Source organism: Drosophila hydei, unplaced genomic scaffold, assembly GCF_003285905.1.
Source record: "Drosophila hydei strain 15085-1641.00,03,60 unplaced genomic scaffold, DhydRS2 tig00008119-arrow-pilon, whole genome shotgun sequence".
Classification (NCBI taxonomy): Eukaryota; Metazoa; Arthropoda; class Insecta; order Diptera; family Drosophilidae; genus Drosophila; species Drosophila hydei.
In genome coordinates this window covers 1,223,133-1,238,908 of record NW_022045830.1, presented here as the reverse complement: position 1 = coordinate 1,238,908, position 15,776 = coordinate 1,223,133, and the positions used below count along the sequence as shown (strand labels likewise).

Below are 15,776 nucleotides of genomic sequence, written 5' to 3'. Positions count from 1 at the left end.
TTTGTAAATATTTTATGCAAAAACACAAACTGAGTGCGGCTCTGTCTCAGCCACAGAAGCAACCTGGAAAATGTTTTTCAACACATCTCTACGATTGCATCAAATAATATTTACTTTGCTAACCCACACACACCGACATACACACACGCACACATGTTGGCTGTATCTGTAACTCAAGCATACGGTTCATTAGGCTGCTCAAGAGCCTCACAGAAATTTGTTACTTAAAAGTTTTGTAGCTTAACTTGCGGCAGCTAAGTAAATTTCCTAATGTTAACTACAAATTGACTTTAAATACATCACAGAATGTTGAACAGCTTGAACTAAGGCCACATCTTTTAGGCTCTGCTCTAATTACCAAAGGAACGAAAACTGTTTTCCCCATAATTGATATTTGAGAACTCCTCGCCTGACACAGCTGTGGCCATGTAGCAGCGACCATAAATAAAGCAGTCTAATCAGCGCTGCCATTGGCAGCACTATTGTCACGTATTATTTTACATTTGTCTGCATTTGCATTGCCATTGGCATTGCTCTTGTCGCTGCTGTTGCCATTGCTTATGCTCGTCCTGTCCATTGTGCACATAAATCTCCTAGAAAAGACTTTGGCTTGTTATGCCCTTTTTTTGCGTTAGCTGCCATAAGTGGAGCTGGGGCTTGCCACATAACTGAAATACAAGCTTTTGTTAAGAAATTAGTTTGTAGAATTTTGAATACTTTGATCTATATTTATATCTTATTATATAATTAAAATGCATTATTTTCTTAAGTATACTTTGAATATCAATAATACTTAAGTATCTGGCTATTCACAGTTGCTTGAAAATGTTTTCTTAATCTTTAATTATCCAGCTTCATTTATCATTTTTTATGGTCATGTTCTCGAATATGTCTTAATTTTTTAAACTTATTCTGAAAATTTATTTATTTATTTTATTAATAATTCAAAAAAGATTTTTCTTCCAAATTAAAATATTTTTCTTTAATTTAAATAACAGTTAAAGAAAAATGTTTCTTAAATATATAAAATTCAATATTAAACAATTTATTTTGTGTTGTTAAAAAATTATGATAAAAATGAAATAAAAATTTGAAATGAATGCTTTTAAGAAATATCTTAAATTAATAATTTTTTTGTAAAAAATTGATAAAAAAATGAACTTTAAATTATTAATATAAATTTTTAGAAATTGATTAAACTCATTTAACTTTTAAAGTAACAAATTTATAAAAAATATATAAATGAAATATTAAATAATGTCATTAAATAAATTTAATTTCTATATTACAACTTTTATTATTAAAAATGCATTAAGTTACTCCAAGTTTTTCAGCAAAAACTCGATAAAAAAATATGAAATAAAAATATTAAAAATAAATTATTAGAAATTCCTTAAACTAATTTAATTTTATAAAAATATTTTTAGAAATTGCTTAATATATATTTGTCTCTCTCTTTCTTGCCCTCTCTCTCTTTCTCTTTCTTGCTTTCTCTTTCTCTCTCTCTCGCTCTCTTTTTCTATCTAGTCATTTCCATGTACTTGCTGTTAGAGCATTTAAAATTCGTTGCATTTCTTATACAATATATTTCTCTTTATTTATTTACTTCTTGTGAGTGAAGCGCACATTTTGAGAGAATGAAGCCTGAGTGGTTGCATATTGCCAACTTCAGTTTGTCTCGCTGTTTGGCTTCAAGGATAGCTTACACATCAACACACATAGACACACACACTCACACACACACCAGCACACACACATTGGCAGCTGCACTGTGGGGGCAGCAGCAGGTGGCGCGATATTATTCCCGCAGCTGCTTTGCCACGCGTTGCTCCTGTGCAATATGTTGTTGTTGTTGCTGCTCATTGTTGCATTTGGCACATGGCTGGCATTTCGCTGAAATTTGTATAGCTGCTTGCTGCCACGTATTGTTGCATGCAACTGCCAGAGTCATTCAAATTCCGTGACAATTCGATAAAATGCGACATTGTGACAGTGCAAAACAGCTAAGACCGCGCCGCTTGGCTATTGATTTGCTTTCTTTTTATGACTATTACTTTACATATACTATATACGAGCTGAAGTATATGTATACATATTTTTGTTTGGGTTCACTCTTAAGCTCGTCTGCTGGGACTTTAGTTGATTTACGAATGCCAAAAACACAAATCGAGCAGCTATATAAAACTTGAGCTGCTTAAAGTGTGCCTTGTGGAATACACAAACCCACTTTTATACACACACAGTGAGAGAGAGACACCTACAGGACACAATCACGGTAATTGAGAACTTTTTGGCAATGGAAACTGTAAAAAAAATGCGCCTCAGCGCAAAAGTCGACAGAGCCAAGTGAAGATTTACTTCATTTTTGGCAAAGCTCCCACAAATGCCCGCACATGCGTGTGTGCCTGTGTGTGTGTGCGTAAGAAATATGTGCTGTGGTCCACAGGAAAGTAAAATAACAGACTCGCGTCATAATTTACACGTGTGTGCGAGAGAAAAAAAATGTAGCGTGGAGCCAGCCCCAACACAGCTGCGGGGTCAGCAGGACAGTTGGCAGGGCAAGCTGTTGGCAAACCCTGGCAGCTGGCTAAAAAGTGTGAAAGAGCGATAAGCTATGAGCGAGGTGGGGGCGCTGTCACACAACCATTAGCCACTGTAGCTGGCTCTCATTAGGCCCGGCTCTCTCGGTTTATGCAAATTATGCGCCTTTCTTTCGCTCGCTGGCAACTTAATCATGCATGTTTACACGCAAGTACAAAACTCAAACAACAAACCGAAACAACAAACAACATTCGACAACAAAGCAAGTGAAATACAAGACAGGCACGACCTGCAGAGTCTGAACACTGTGCTCGCCGCCCACCTCAGACTCCACACAATTCCTTTACAGTCCAATGATATATGCAATCCCAAGGCGGGCGAGGCTAATCAACGCGCGCATGCCGAAACACAAACATTTAACTGAATTAACTTTGTTTACAGCACAAATTTTTGCATAGCTAATTAGACGACGAATGGGGCCAAGGCGCGTTCAAAGCCTTGAATATCCTTCCGGACCATCAAAAGCCCCCCAACCTAAGCTAATTCCTTGTCGAAGTCTGTGCCCCTTGCTCCTTGCCTTTTGCTCCTTGCAACCCATTTATTTTTAACGTACATGTTTTTATGCTTGGCAACAAAACATTTACACGTTTCACCCAACTGCCAATTTTATGGAAAACAAACAAATTCGAGCTGGAGCTGGGCGTGAAATTCTTCAAAAAAATATTAAGATTCACGTTCTTTACAAATTAATTCTCTATTTAAATGGAGGCTTAGAGCTGAAGTATTAAAAACTTTATAGGAATTTGATAATGTGCTAAACAAAATTTTAATAAAGCGAATTGGCTTATCGAAATTTGTTGATTGAATTGGTATAAATATATAAATATAAATATAAGTAAAATATAAATAAATGTCTTATTGTATATTAAAATATTATTAGATAAACTGTTTTATAATCTATAAGAATTCAAGCAAAAATCTAAAAAAATGTTAAGGACTTTCAATTTAATTTCTAAATTATTAGTATTTAAAATTTAACTACCACAAAGAATTCTTTATTCAAATCATACCAATTGACTTAGACCAGCTACATTTGCGATAGCTTGAAAGTCTTGTAAGTAACTTTCCCAACTGCTTTCGACTAGCCCATACAAAGCCATATAAACTTGGCTCTAGTGACTGCTTCAGCATAGGCTTTCCAATACAAATCAAATTCAATTCCAACTTAAAAGACTTCTAGACTAAGATAGATCGATATGCGAATCGCTTACATACGATTTCTCCAAAGAAATCAAATTGAATTTTATGTGAAAGTTTTTAGACTGAGTATAGCAGGTGGCTAGGGACAGGTAAGCATGGCGTACATGGAGTACATTTCAGTTGCAATTGTCATGATCATTTCTTTTTTTTAGTTGGTGTTTGCAGCAGTTTGATTCCGTCTTTGGCTCCACGAATTGCCGTAGACAAAAGTTTCCGCTTGTTTGGGGTATCTGGGAAAGTTGTCATAACGAAGAAAGTTTGTTTGGAGGCTCAGGTGCAGTCGTGGGCACGTAAAATATGGTTGGAAACAATGTGGAAATAGTGGAAAAACTGCCGCTTGTTTTATTTATGCATTTATAGTAGTTTTTCCTCATGACTCTCGAGTCGAGTCGAATTCGTGCGGCGCTTCCTTTGGCACTCGTCACTTCTGCAGACTTTGTCTCATTTTTTATTTAAACAAAAAACTTTTGCCCATGCACAAAACTTCTACATTTCCCTTCTCTCTTTACGTTTCCATTTTGTGCATGTTTTTTTTTTCGCAAAATTACCTAACGAGATGCAGGGAGCAAGGAAGTTAGTTGCAAGCTGGCTATAACTTGGTGTAAGTAGCAAAAAGTTTTTGCAAATATTATTAAATAAGCAGCCTTGCGCGCAGAGAGAGAAGGAAAGCTGGGAATTTGGTGACAGCATAGGGCCAAAGGCAAAGAAATAAAGAAATTACATAAAAAAAAATAATTACTTATTTATAATTTTAACACAACAGACAAATTATAAGAAAATAATTAAGAAATAACTGAAATACTGCAACTGGTATATAAAAATATATTCATAATAAAACTTTATAGAAATTGTCTTTTAAAGGAAGCTGTGCTTAACGGCAGACTAATGAATAAGTGGGCGAATGCTGAAGCTATAACTTGTGAAGTTGTGTGAACATAAGTTTTAAAACAAATCAACTTTTCATTGGAGAACAATGAAGAACGTGCTGCTCAGAGATGCCCGACTTGGAGATACCTGCATCTTTAAAAAACTAAATCAAATTATCGATTAATATGGATCCTAAGGAAATGGAATGAGTTATTAAAACAAAATTTAATGTAAAAATATATTTTATATTTATTTCAAGTCCCAAACTTTGGGAAACAATAAAGAGTGCGCAGGTTAAGGGTAACCGACTAGGAAATATCGTGAAGAATTAAATCAAAATATCGAATATTCGCCATATTAGGGCATTGAGATCAAAATGAGACAAGAAAAATTAATTCTGCATTCATTTCAAGTCTTTAGAACAAGTAAGAGTGGTCAAGTCGGGAGTGCTTGACTAGGAGATACCCTGACTTTTTGAAACTTTATGTAAGAAAAATATATTTTATATAATTTTCGAGCTGCTACCTTCTTACGGATGGACAGTCTCTTAGCCGACCGGGCGGATTGGCGGTCTCGGCTATATCAGCTCAGCTTGCTGTCTTCAACCAGATATATATTCTGTATACATATACTTACTATACATACTTAAACATAACTAAATCTTAGATGGTAAGCGATGTCTTTAGAAATTATATAAATTGAAATCAGCTAGTTGTATATGTAACTCATGCAGCAACAAGCTTAAAATAGAGTAATGAAAACTATTTGAAGTAATTTGTAAATCAGTAGAAAGCTTAAAATTGAACTGAAAAGGATTTGAGTAAGCTGAGGCTGCTGCCAGTTGGCACATAAATGTTGCAATGCGAGTTTGTCTCGAAGTAATTAAAATAATAGCCATTGAGAAAGCAAAAGGGCACTCGAAATAGGAATTTGCGCTTGGCGCAGCTTCATGCTCGTAAAATGTCCCAACAATGTAGAACACCATCCATCAGACGTCAATTGTATGCCCACTGACAACAAATCAAACTGTCATCCAGCACAGCCAAAGCTAGCTAGCCAGACAGGCAGACGAGTCAGAGGAGTCGGAGCAGTCAGAGGAGCCGGAAGAGTCAGCAGTTGAGCCAGTGGAGCATTCAACCAGTCCAAAGTATTTGTGGAGCGCCATATTTGAAATTATGCCACATGCATTGGCATTGGAAGGCTCTCTCACTCTCTTTCTATGTATAAGTGTGTGTGTGTAAGTGTGTGTGCGTGTGTGTGTAGCTGCCTTGTGGCACATTTTCTATATGCAGGCATCCATCTATCCATCTAGTTTGTGTCTCGTTGCAGCTGTCAGCGCTCTATTTTGCAGTTCATCATCATTGTCATTGACATTTTCGAGTGGTTACAATGGCAAGCAGCCTGCCTAGGCACACTCAGGGGAGTCGAGAGAGACCGTACTTGAACAGGGCCAACTGCATTGCTTTCGATTTATTTGCGCCTGAAAGATTTATGCGTTTGAAATATGGCAAATTGCCATACTCGACACGCTTACATATTAGTTATAAAACATTGCATATTAAAGCTCGATTTTAAGGCAAAATAATTTTATTATATGCAAGAGCTGCTGACATTGGTCGAGTCTTAATTGAAATGGATTTTGGTTCGTATTTTGTGTCTATCGATTTTAATTGGGTTTTCTTTTGATTATATTTCCTATATATTTTAGTTATTTGTAAATAGTTTTCAAAGGCTTTTATATTTAGAACAAAATGTAATAAAATTGACAAGAACTTGAATTTTTGATTGAATTTTGTTTCATAGTTGATGCATTTGAAATTTCACTTAAGTTGTTAAGAGTCTTTGACAAGCTAAAGACAAGAAAAAAGCTGGCTTTAACTCTGAGACTGCTCATAGTTAAGCTGTTGACTGGGAATCCTTGAAAACAGATATCTCATCTAAATAACATTAAACTTGACTCAATGTGTTTATTAAATACTCCTAATCTCAATATTTTCATACATCAAATGTTGTTCGGCCGAAGGGGAACTCGATGCTTATATATTTACATATCTCACCTGCTGTGTGTAAATTGAAGTGGCTTAAAGAGCAACTGATATCCGAAGATGGGAAATGTGATTGGCTGGCAAGATGTTGTGCATTGGCTGCCTGCGGAGCGGCGGGCAGGCTAACAGGAGTCAGGAACAGGAGCTCCGGCCACTCGATTGACTGTGAAATAGGAACCACTTTGCGCAAAGCTAATAAGGAATAGCGGAATCGATATTGCCATGACACCTACAGGACGAATTTGAATTTTGGGCAGGCGGAAATTGATGCCATTACGGTTTTGTCTGAAGTCTGACGCTGAGTGCCACGCCGGAAGTAGCTCGTGGTGCACTTTTATTTAAAGAAAAATGCCAAATGCCAGTGGCAAAAAAAGCCAAAATGAAAGCGAGCGTGAAAGAGCTGAAGGAGGAAGAGCTGAACAATGTATGGCCCAGTGTGTGTGGCTGTGTGTGTATGTATATTTGGCTGGCACTGTCTGCCGACACTTTTTCAGACAGACGCATATATCACACTGACAGACAGCTGGACAGCTGGACAGACAGTGGAACGGCACCCACAACACATCAGTCAATTTATCTGTGTGTGCGTGTGTGCAAAAATTACGCAGCTTATACACAAGTGTGTGCGGACTGGCCCATTGAACTTTAACAGTCAAATGAAGGCGGGGTCTGGCGTGAAATCTACATATATTGATAAATGACCCAAGCCCCTGTCCCAAATCGATGGCTCGATGGATGCCGCCTGACAGGCGGCCAAGGAGAAGCGGGCGCAATTGATGCGTGCATTTATATCGGCCATATTAAAGTTAAGCCCCGGGGCTGGGCTCTCGGTTTTGATTTCATTTAATCAGCCGACGACAATTAAGTAAGTTATGCCGCCCGGCACGTGCTACAAAAAACTTCATCAAAATGAACGACAACAGCGCGTGAAGTGTAAAATAATTACTCGGCTTTTTGCATTGCTTGTTCCAGCTCGAGCTTGGATTGGGTATTGGCATTGGGATTGGGATTGGGCTTGCATTGGTTTATGCATATTGCTGTCACTTGCCATTTGTTTCGCGCTCTCTCACTCACACGAGTAATTAATTAAATAAGCGCCTCAGTCCGCAGATACATTGAATGGCTTACTGTAGTCCGTAAAGCGACTGATTGACTTTTGGTTTTCCCAGCTGCCTGACGACCGGCCGCCGTCGTCTCCTTCAACACCAATTATTCAGCGAGCAACAATTTAAAAATCATTTTAAAATTCAGCTGAAAGCATTCCAGTAAATGCATGCGCACAATTCTTTATTAAAACTTTCATTGCACTTCATATTTAATTATTTATAAATAATGCCTTGCATTAACTCTTCGGCAAACTAGCGCTCGGAGGAAGAGAGAAAGGCGTCGAGTGGGTTGAATGCTGTAAGGACGACGTTTGAACTATTCATTGAAAAAAAAAAAAGGGTGTAAGGCGTATAATATGGCTTATGTAATTTATTTGGTAGCTAGAAGCAGGCGTGGCATAATTCAGAGAGTGTCGATGTATACTTGATCAGGCAAATGAGCTGCGGCATGTCCGTTAACTCATCTGTCGGACTGTCCGACTGTCTGTCTAACGATCCGACCAACCATTCGTCTGTCTGCCCTCTCTTCCAGCGGCCTATTCGTCCATCCGTCCATACGTCCGTCCGTTCGTTTGTCAGTTCAACCGCCCGTCCATCCATTCCTCTGTCTGTTCGTTCCACCGTTTCTCTATTCGATCAACTGTCCGTCCATAAGATCGTCCGTCCGTCCATTCGCTCATCAGTCCGTCAACCCTTCCCTCCATCAGTCCATAAACCCATATACCGTTAGCTGTACTAGCTTCAATTCTATTCGATATTTCATTCCATTAAATCGATAAATATCGATAAGTTGACTTGCCTTGCAGAGCATTGCTTAAAGCCATCAAGACCTAGAGACATGCAAATTAATATGTAGGTATATAGAATATATGAATAGATTGCGAAAAGATTATTACTTTGATTTTGTATACCTAATATATTCTTGCTATAAGCTCATTTGAATGCAATGATAACACTCTGGAAGTTTTATAGCGGCCAAGTGTTTGCATAGTTACCCATTTCTCACATTCAGTGGTCTCTAAAGATATGTGTATAAGTAGTTGCCTCAGTGTGCGTATGTGTACAAAAAGTACAGAATGATTCAGAGGTCTACTCGGGTTTGGGCTAGTCGAACACGGCCGCCTCGAGCAGTCGGACATGTTTTTCATGTTTTGTACACTCATAAGCCGCAGTCTTCTGGCCAGCTTATTGCTGTCCTTGACTTGCCAAAAAATCCATTTAAATAACATTTAAATTAGAACGGGGTTTTTTATTATATTTTTTCTAACTACTCTGTGGCATGGGTTAGGGCTAGGACGAGGGCGTTGTATGCGGTACATAACAACAGAAAAGTTGTTAAGTAGTTGGCAACTTTTATTGCCTGGCCAACATGATCCATAAGCCGCACTTAGTTGGCCTTCAACGGCTGCTCAAACATTGTGTAAGCTCGATTTTTATTTTTTTTGCTGCTAACTCGGCTGAAAAAGCCGTGTCCAGTTGTTAATTGTACTGTGGACAAGAGTTGAGCATGAGAGGCTTTTGCGGAGTAATTGCAATTGAAAGTTTCTTCATAATGCTGCCAGTTGGTATTAGTGTGCTGGTCTATGTGTGTGTGAATGTCTTTACTGCAGAGCAAAACAAGGCGCTGCGGCATGTTGCATGCTGCACACATGAAATTATAACATTTAATTTTTAATTATGAGTGCTATTAACATGCCCGAAAGTTTTTGCCCCCTGGCAGACGGCCATAAAATAAATGACAAAATAAAAATGCCAGCACAGCGACAGAGCTGGAATTATTATTTTGCATTTAAGAGCAGGCTGCAGCAGCTGTGGCCTCACTCAAACAGCCCTCAACCTGCTCTCCACTCATCTCTCCCTCTCTCTCTCTCACTCTGCTTCTCTCGCAGCTGCCAACTAATTATGTGGAATAATGAAACAATCATGGCAGCTCTTGCAGGTTATTTGCGGCACATTTTCTCTTTTTTTTTTGTAATTGTAAATACATTATTCTATTTCTGCTTCGTTTTTCTATTGCTTTTCTTTGTGCGCTTTACATTTTATTTCCAATTCCATTTCAATTCGAAATTTGTCTCAATGAATACTCGATATATGTATTTATGGCGGGGACGCACCTGTTTACACGAGCTAATTGTATGCGTACTTTGCATGAAAACAATAAATATTATTAACAAGCAAAAAATTTATCGTGCAGTTGGCATTTGATTTATGGGCGTGGCTGAGGTCAGTTTTTACGCAAAAGTGTGCTCAAATGTAGTTGGTTCTGTTTTCATTTCAGCTTTCATTATTTATCAATAGTTTTTGTGTGCTTTCACATATATAGGTAAATACCCTGTAGTTGGTTAAGTAATGGGTGTTTGCAGCGTCAATGTTTAAAGGTAGCACTATGTGGTCTTTGCTTGAGGTAGTGGTAATTGCTTTACAGGATATTTTCACATTCACCTACAGCACTTGACAGTCTTTTATTACTGAGTTTTATATACCCTGTAAGCGGGGGTGTAGAGTGTAGAGGGTTTCAGCAAGCACATGTTCTTTATGAAAGTTTTCATATTCATTTTTTTTTATATCCAGGAATCTCTACAGGGTAACTTCACACTGAATTTCATATACTCTGTAAAACCAAAAATGTCCCTTTTTCTCTTCATATCCTTCCCAGCACATATCCTTTATCAAAATATTCACCTAATATTCATATTCATCTCGTTTTCTGCACACACAACTTTTTACACGGTATCTTCACCGTCGCCCACATTAATGTGCATTGATTTTTTGTGGCTGCTCGTGCATTCCAGGTGTTGATGCATTATTAATGCCATTTTAAATGCCACATTCAATTGCTGGCTGGCTTTGAATGCCGTCGCATTACCTAAAATCCCGTTTATTTTGAATTTAAATTGTAATTAAATTAATGATAGCAGCCAAGCGCGGGGAGGGGGCGCGGCCTGATTGTAATTTAATACAAAATATATTGTAATTTACTTAAGAGCTCTTCGGCCATACAGAATAATTCCATTTGCTTGTTATACGCATTTTAAATATTACGTTAACATATTTGTGTCGCAACATTTTAAGCTCCGTTCGCCAAATGCAATTAACAAATAAACTCGGGAATTAAAGAATGCACTTAATGCGGCTATGGTGCAACTTAATATGCAACTAGCAACAATAATGACTAACGACAATTTTCCCGCTCAACATGGCGTATACGTAATATTTTTACGTAAGTTTCAATCATCATTGAAAGGCACAGTTATGCTTGAGTGTGTCAAAGTGGCTTGAACTGCCACAGAATCATGATGATTAACAGCTTCATTATCATCATTATCATTATTATTATTATGGCTCAATCAGCATCAAAAGGCTGTGCTCTGCTCCACCTTAGTCCGGTTGCCCACTCAGATATGCCTTAAGCTTCAACATTAACATCAGCATTAGCAGCATCAGCATCCACATCATCATCATCATCATCATTAGCATTAGCATTATTAAGTTTATAGCTATATTCATTAGTTACGTCAATACTCTGGGGTCTAATTATTCCATGTGCTTTCGCGTCTAAATTGCATTATTATTATCAGCATTACTGTGGCCATAAATATAATGGAAGACTTTTGGCTATGTGAGCTTCGCTGCCATTCAGCATTGAGATAAACTCTACAATTGAAATTAAACTGAGGTGGCTCTCTCCCTCCGTCCCTTCTCTGGCGATAGCTATGCATGGCTTAATTGACTTTGGAATTATATATTGTATAAGATGTGATTCAGCTAAGCTCTTAGTTTATGCTCAACTAATTGTCTGCTCAATCAATACAATCAACCGTCAATCATGGGGCAATCTTGTAGTAGATGGGCATTGATTGATAGAGCTTACTAATTTGCTGTATATTACAAATTCAATATTGATTGATTGAAAGATTGCTTAACTGCTTGGCAGAGAAACAGACAGATTGAATGATGGACTCATTCATTAATGGGAGACTTACTGAGGAAACTATTGATTGATGTATTGTATAATTAATTCACTTAAAGGCGTATGGAAAAAATGACTGATTGACTAACTAATTGATTGAATGACTGACTGATTGACTAACCAACTAATGTACTTATTAACTGATTGATTAGCAAGATATGAAATGATTGAAAGAATCAATAGTTAACTGATTGAAAAGCTGATTGAAGAAGTGATTGAATGAACTCACTAAGTGAAGGAATGCATGAACACATGGCCTGATTGATAGACTGACTAATTGACTAATTAAAGAAGTTTCTAAGTGATTGGATGGGCTGACTGATGGATTGCATGACTGATAAATGATCGACACATTGCCCAAACATTAAAAGCCGTAGAGCTCAAACGTTCTACAGTCATCTTATGTGAAAAGACAAACTCAAACCACAACAAGCTGAGTGGAAATTACATTTAAAAGTCAGTGTTAACACTTTACTTATGAGAAAAGTACAAGCAGTTAAATATTTAACATGTAAATTGTGCAATTTGCACAGATGTCGCAGAGAATACCTGAGAATTAAACGCTAAGCTTGGGTCGGCTGCAAGGCATTGACAACGGGCAGTTGGGCTAATTAAATGCAACTAACTATTTACATATGCAGACACCAAAGTTAACGCATTAATTAGCATGAATTTCAATGGCAAGCGATATGCAAGTCGGATGTTGCCTGGCAGCTCGTGTTGGCTGGTAAGTTGTCTCGAGTTTGCTGTTGGCGCGATTGACAAATGCAGTGTAAACATTTCAGCAGCAACAACAACAAGAGAACAACAACAGGACAACAATTTGATATGCCTTAATTTAAATGTTAATTCGTTTATCGAGTCTGCTGATGCGTTGAGCCTTTGTTTGTTATAATTGGCAATCTGTGATGGGTCCCAGTTGCCGTAGTACTTCAAGCTACGCAAAAGTCAATTAGTCTTTATTAAGCAGCAGCAGAGGCAGCAGTAGCTGCCCGGTTTGTCCATCTGTCTGTCCCGCTGTCTGGCTGGTAATGCAAATGTTGTGTCTTGCGCCATAAAAATGCAGTAGCTGTCAGATACAGCTACAGCTACAGTTCCAGCTACAGCACCAGCTACAGCTACAGCTACAGCTACAGCTCCAGCACACAGATACTTATTCAAAGGGACGCGATATAGCAGCGTTAATAATAAGCAACATTTACAAACAACAAAAGGCCATTTTAATGAAATAACCATGCGTCCTGTGTGCGTGCCATACGCCGTTGCACTCGTTTTGGCCCCAAAGAACAACAAGCAGACAACAACAACAACAAGGCCAACAAGCCGAACAGAACTCAGCAGTGGAGAGCAGACAACCAGGCCGGGCCAGTACAGAGCCAGAGCCAGAGCCAGAGAAACCGGGCCAAACAGCATGCGTACAAGATGAAATCATTAAAGGAAATGAGCTTTTTTTCCCATCGGGTTATGACAAAAAAATGCGTTAAAATAAATTATTTTAATGTAGTTCTCATGTCAGCCCACGCCCACTCCGTGTGAGTGTGTGTGTGGGAGAGTGCGCGCATTTTAAAAATTCATGTAATCACAAAAGTACACATGTAGTAAAAAAACACAACGTGCCTGAGCTGTGTGCAAATGTTTGTTCCGGCCACGCCCCCACAAAGGTAAAGGCAGAGGCCGAAAGGCCGAAAGGTTGATAGGTTGGCTGCAGTTACGTTTAAAGCCTAATAAGCCCAGCCGCACGGACGTATATCAAGAGTGATTGACTGACGGTCTGATCTCTCTGATTTTGTATTTCATTTATTTAAATAATATCAAATTTTATAGATGTAACTTTTTATTTGTAATTCTATTCTTTATATTTTTTAATTTTTCTTAGCTTCTTTTCTACTGTTTTATAAGATAAAAATAAATTATTTATATTAAATTTGAAATTTTTATATTAACTTTTTTTTTGATTATTCAAGTGTCTCCCATAGGCATCTGGAATCATGAAAAGGTCCACCTTAAAGCAATTGTCAAAGAACTGAGATGAGTTTGTTTATACCTCGGACTACACCACAGCTCTATATACTTAAATGTATCTGTCTTAATATATCAATAAATCAATTATTAACTTAAATTTGTATTTAAAGTTCTATTCATATAGAGCTGCATTTTGCCAGAAATTGAAGCTAAAAATCTTCAACGTTTGAAATGGCGCTTAATACAGATAATTATCTTTCATTATAGTTTGTCTGTTGATGGTCATATCTGGCCATTTAATAGCTAACAGTTGTAATTTTGGGCATTTTGGTTAAGCATTTGCCATAGAATTGGCTAAAAGCGTATGCTAAAAGGCCAAAAGCGAAAAGTTTAAACGTAGTTACGGTCAGTGGTTAGCAGTTGGAGTTAAAAGATTCAGCGTAGCGTATGCGGCATAAATGAAACTCACATACATACACGCACACACATACACGCACACACACACTCTGTGTATACCTTGTTGTGCTATTTGCAGGCTCGCATTTCACATACGCGCTGCAGCGCTGAGCTGACAAATTAACGTCAAAGGCAACAACTCGTGCGTTCACATTTTGAATAGGGGAAAAGAAGAGCAAAAAAAAAATATGATTATAGGAGAAAGCCGAAGATTATGTGCCCTATAAACTGATAGAGAGTATGTGCTGAGATGCAGTTTTCTAGCTCTTTCATTTACGTTTCAGCATAGAAAGTATACCAAAGTCTAACACACTTTCTAAGCGAAAAATAAATATTTAGTATATTTTCTATGTAAAATCGAAGTTTTATTACAATACTTCAGTAAAGTCACTTGATATAGTTATAAATACCAAACTATAAAATCAGAATTTAGTATAATCTGCATTCAATTCTTGTACGATCACAGCTGGGAAATATAGAGTGAGGAGGAGAGAGAGAAACTGAATGGGCAGGCTTAGAAACGTCATCACACTGTTCCGATTAAGTACATATATAAATCATAGATAGATAAATAGAGATGTCTACTCACAGTTCATGAAAAAGCCATTTTACCCCGTTTCAGACTTATGGCAACTTTTCAAAAATGCTGAATTTCACAAAAGTGTTGATAGAGAGCTGGGCTGGGCAGTAGCTGGTGGCAGCCACAATTGTTGAAAGCCATGTGGTCAACGGTTGCTGCTGCTGCTACTGCTGGCTGTTATAACGAGGTCGAATAGCTGACTGCATCGGGACAAAAGTCAAATTTGCATTTGCCATTAGCTGTTAACCATATTTTAATTAACATCAAATAATATTAACACCACAGCCTTACCAATTGCTCTTTATTATGCTCCCAGCCCACTGGCATTGCATTTACAGATTTTTAGCCATGCGATTCAATTATTTATCCAGCTTTAAATGATGCAAGCTCTTTGTCTGTTTTTGATTTGCGACCAGCGTGACTATGATTTAGAAACATTTTCTATTCGCCTGCCAAATGCAGCTGCAATTATTTATTGCAATTAAAATTGACTATTGTTGCTTTATAAATTATTATGATGTGAATTACTCTGGCTCGATATGGGATATATGTTGAGGTTGAGGTTATCAGGTAGCTGAATTTTATTGTTTAATTATTGTGACAAGCAGAGCTCTATGCAATGACAAAAAAAAAGAATTAATTTTTTAGAATGACTTCAAATGTGAAACATGAACCAAAGTCGAGGTTTCGAAAAAAAATCTTTACATCTATTGAGTTTGTTTTTAGCTTGAATACATTTTGCATTAATCTTGCTGCTTAAATCTCTTAAGAAAATGATTTGAAATTATTCCGCATTCGATCAGAGCCTCAGCTAAAAACAATTCAAGTGACATTCTCAACAATTGATGCCGGCTTCACCTTTTATTACTGCAAATCTGGTTTGTGAGACAAAATTAAATGAAATTTAAATTTAAAGCAAGCAGATTCAATCGATGCAATATATGAAACCACATTTGGTCGAATGCATTGTCCTGAACAGACATTGACTT

At 37.6% G+C, this 15,776-nt stretch overlaps 1 long non-coding RNA gene across 1 annotated transcript; it reads right to left on the bottom strand.

The window, feature by feature from the left end:
* Positions 1 to 14,666: 14,666 nt before the first annotated feature.
* LOC111596672 lies at positions 14,667 to 15,449 on the bottom strand. The gene is made up of 3 exons (XR_002751264.2): positions 15,079 to 15,449; positions 14,797 to 15,026; positions 14,667 to 14,738 (listed from the first exon to the last, which is right to left on the bottom strand). It is a non-coding gene; the product is annotated as an uncharacterized LOC111596672 (long non-coding RNA).
* Between the last annotated feature and the right edge of the window lie 327 nt (positions 15,450 to 15,776).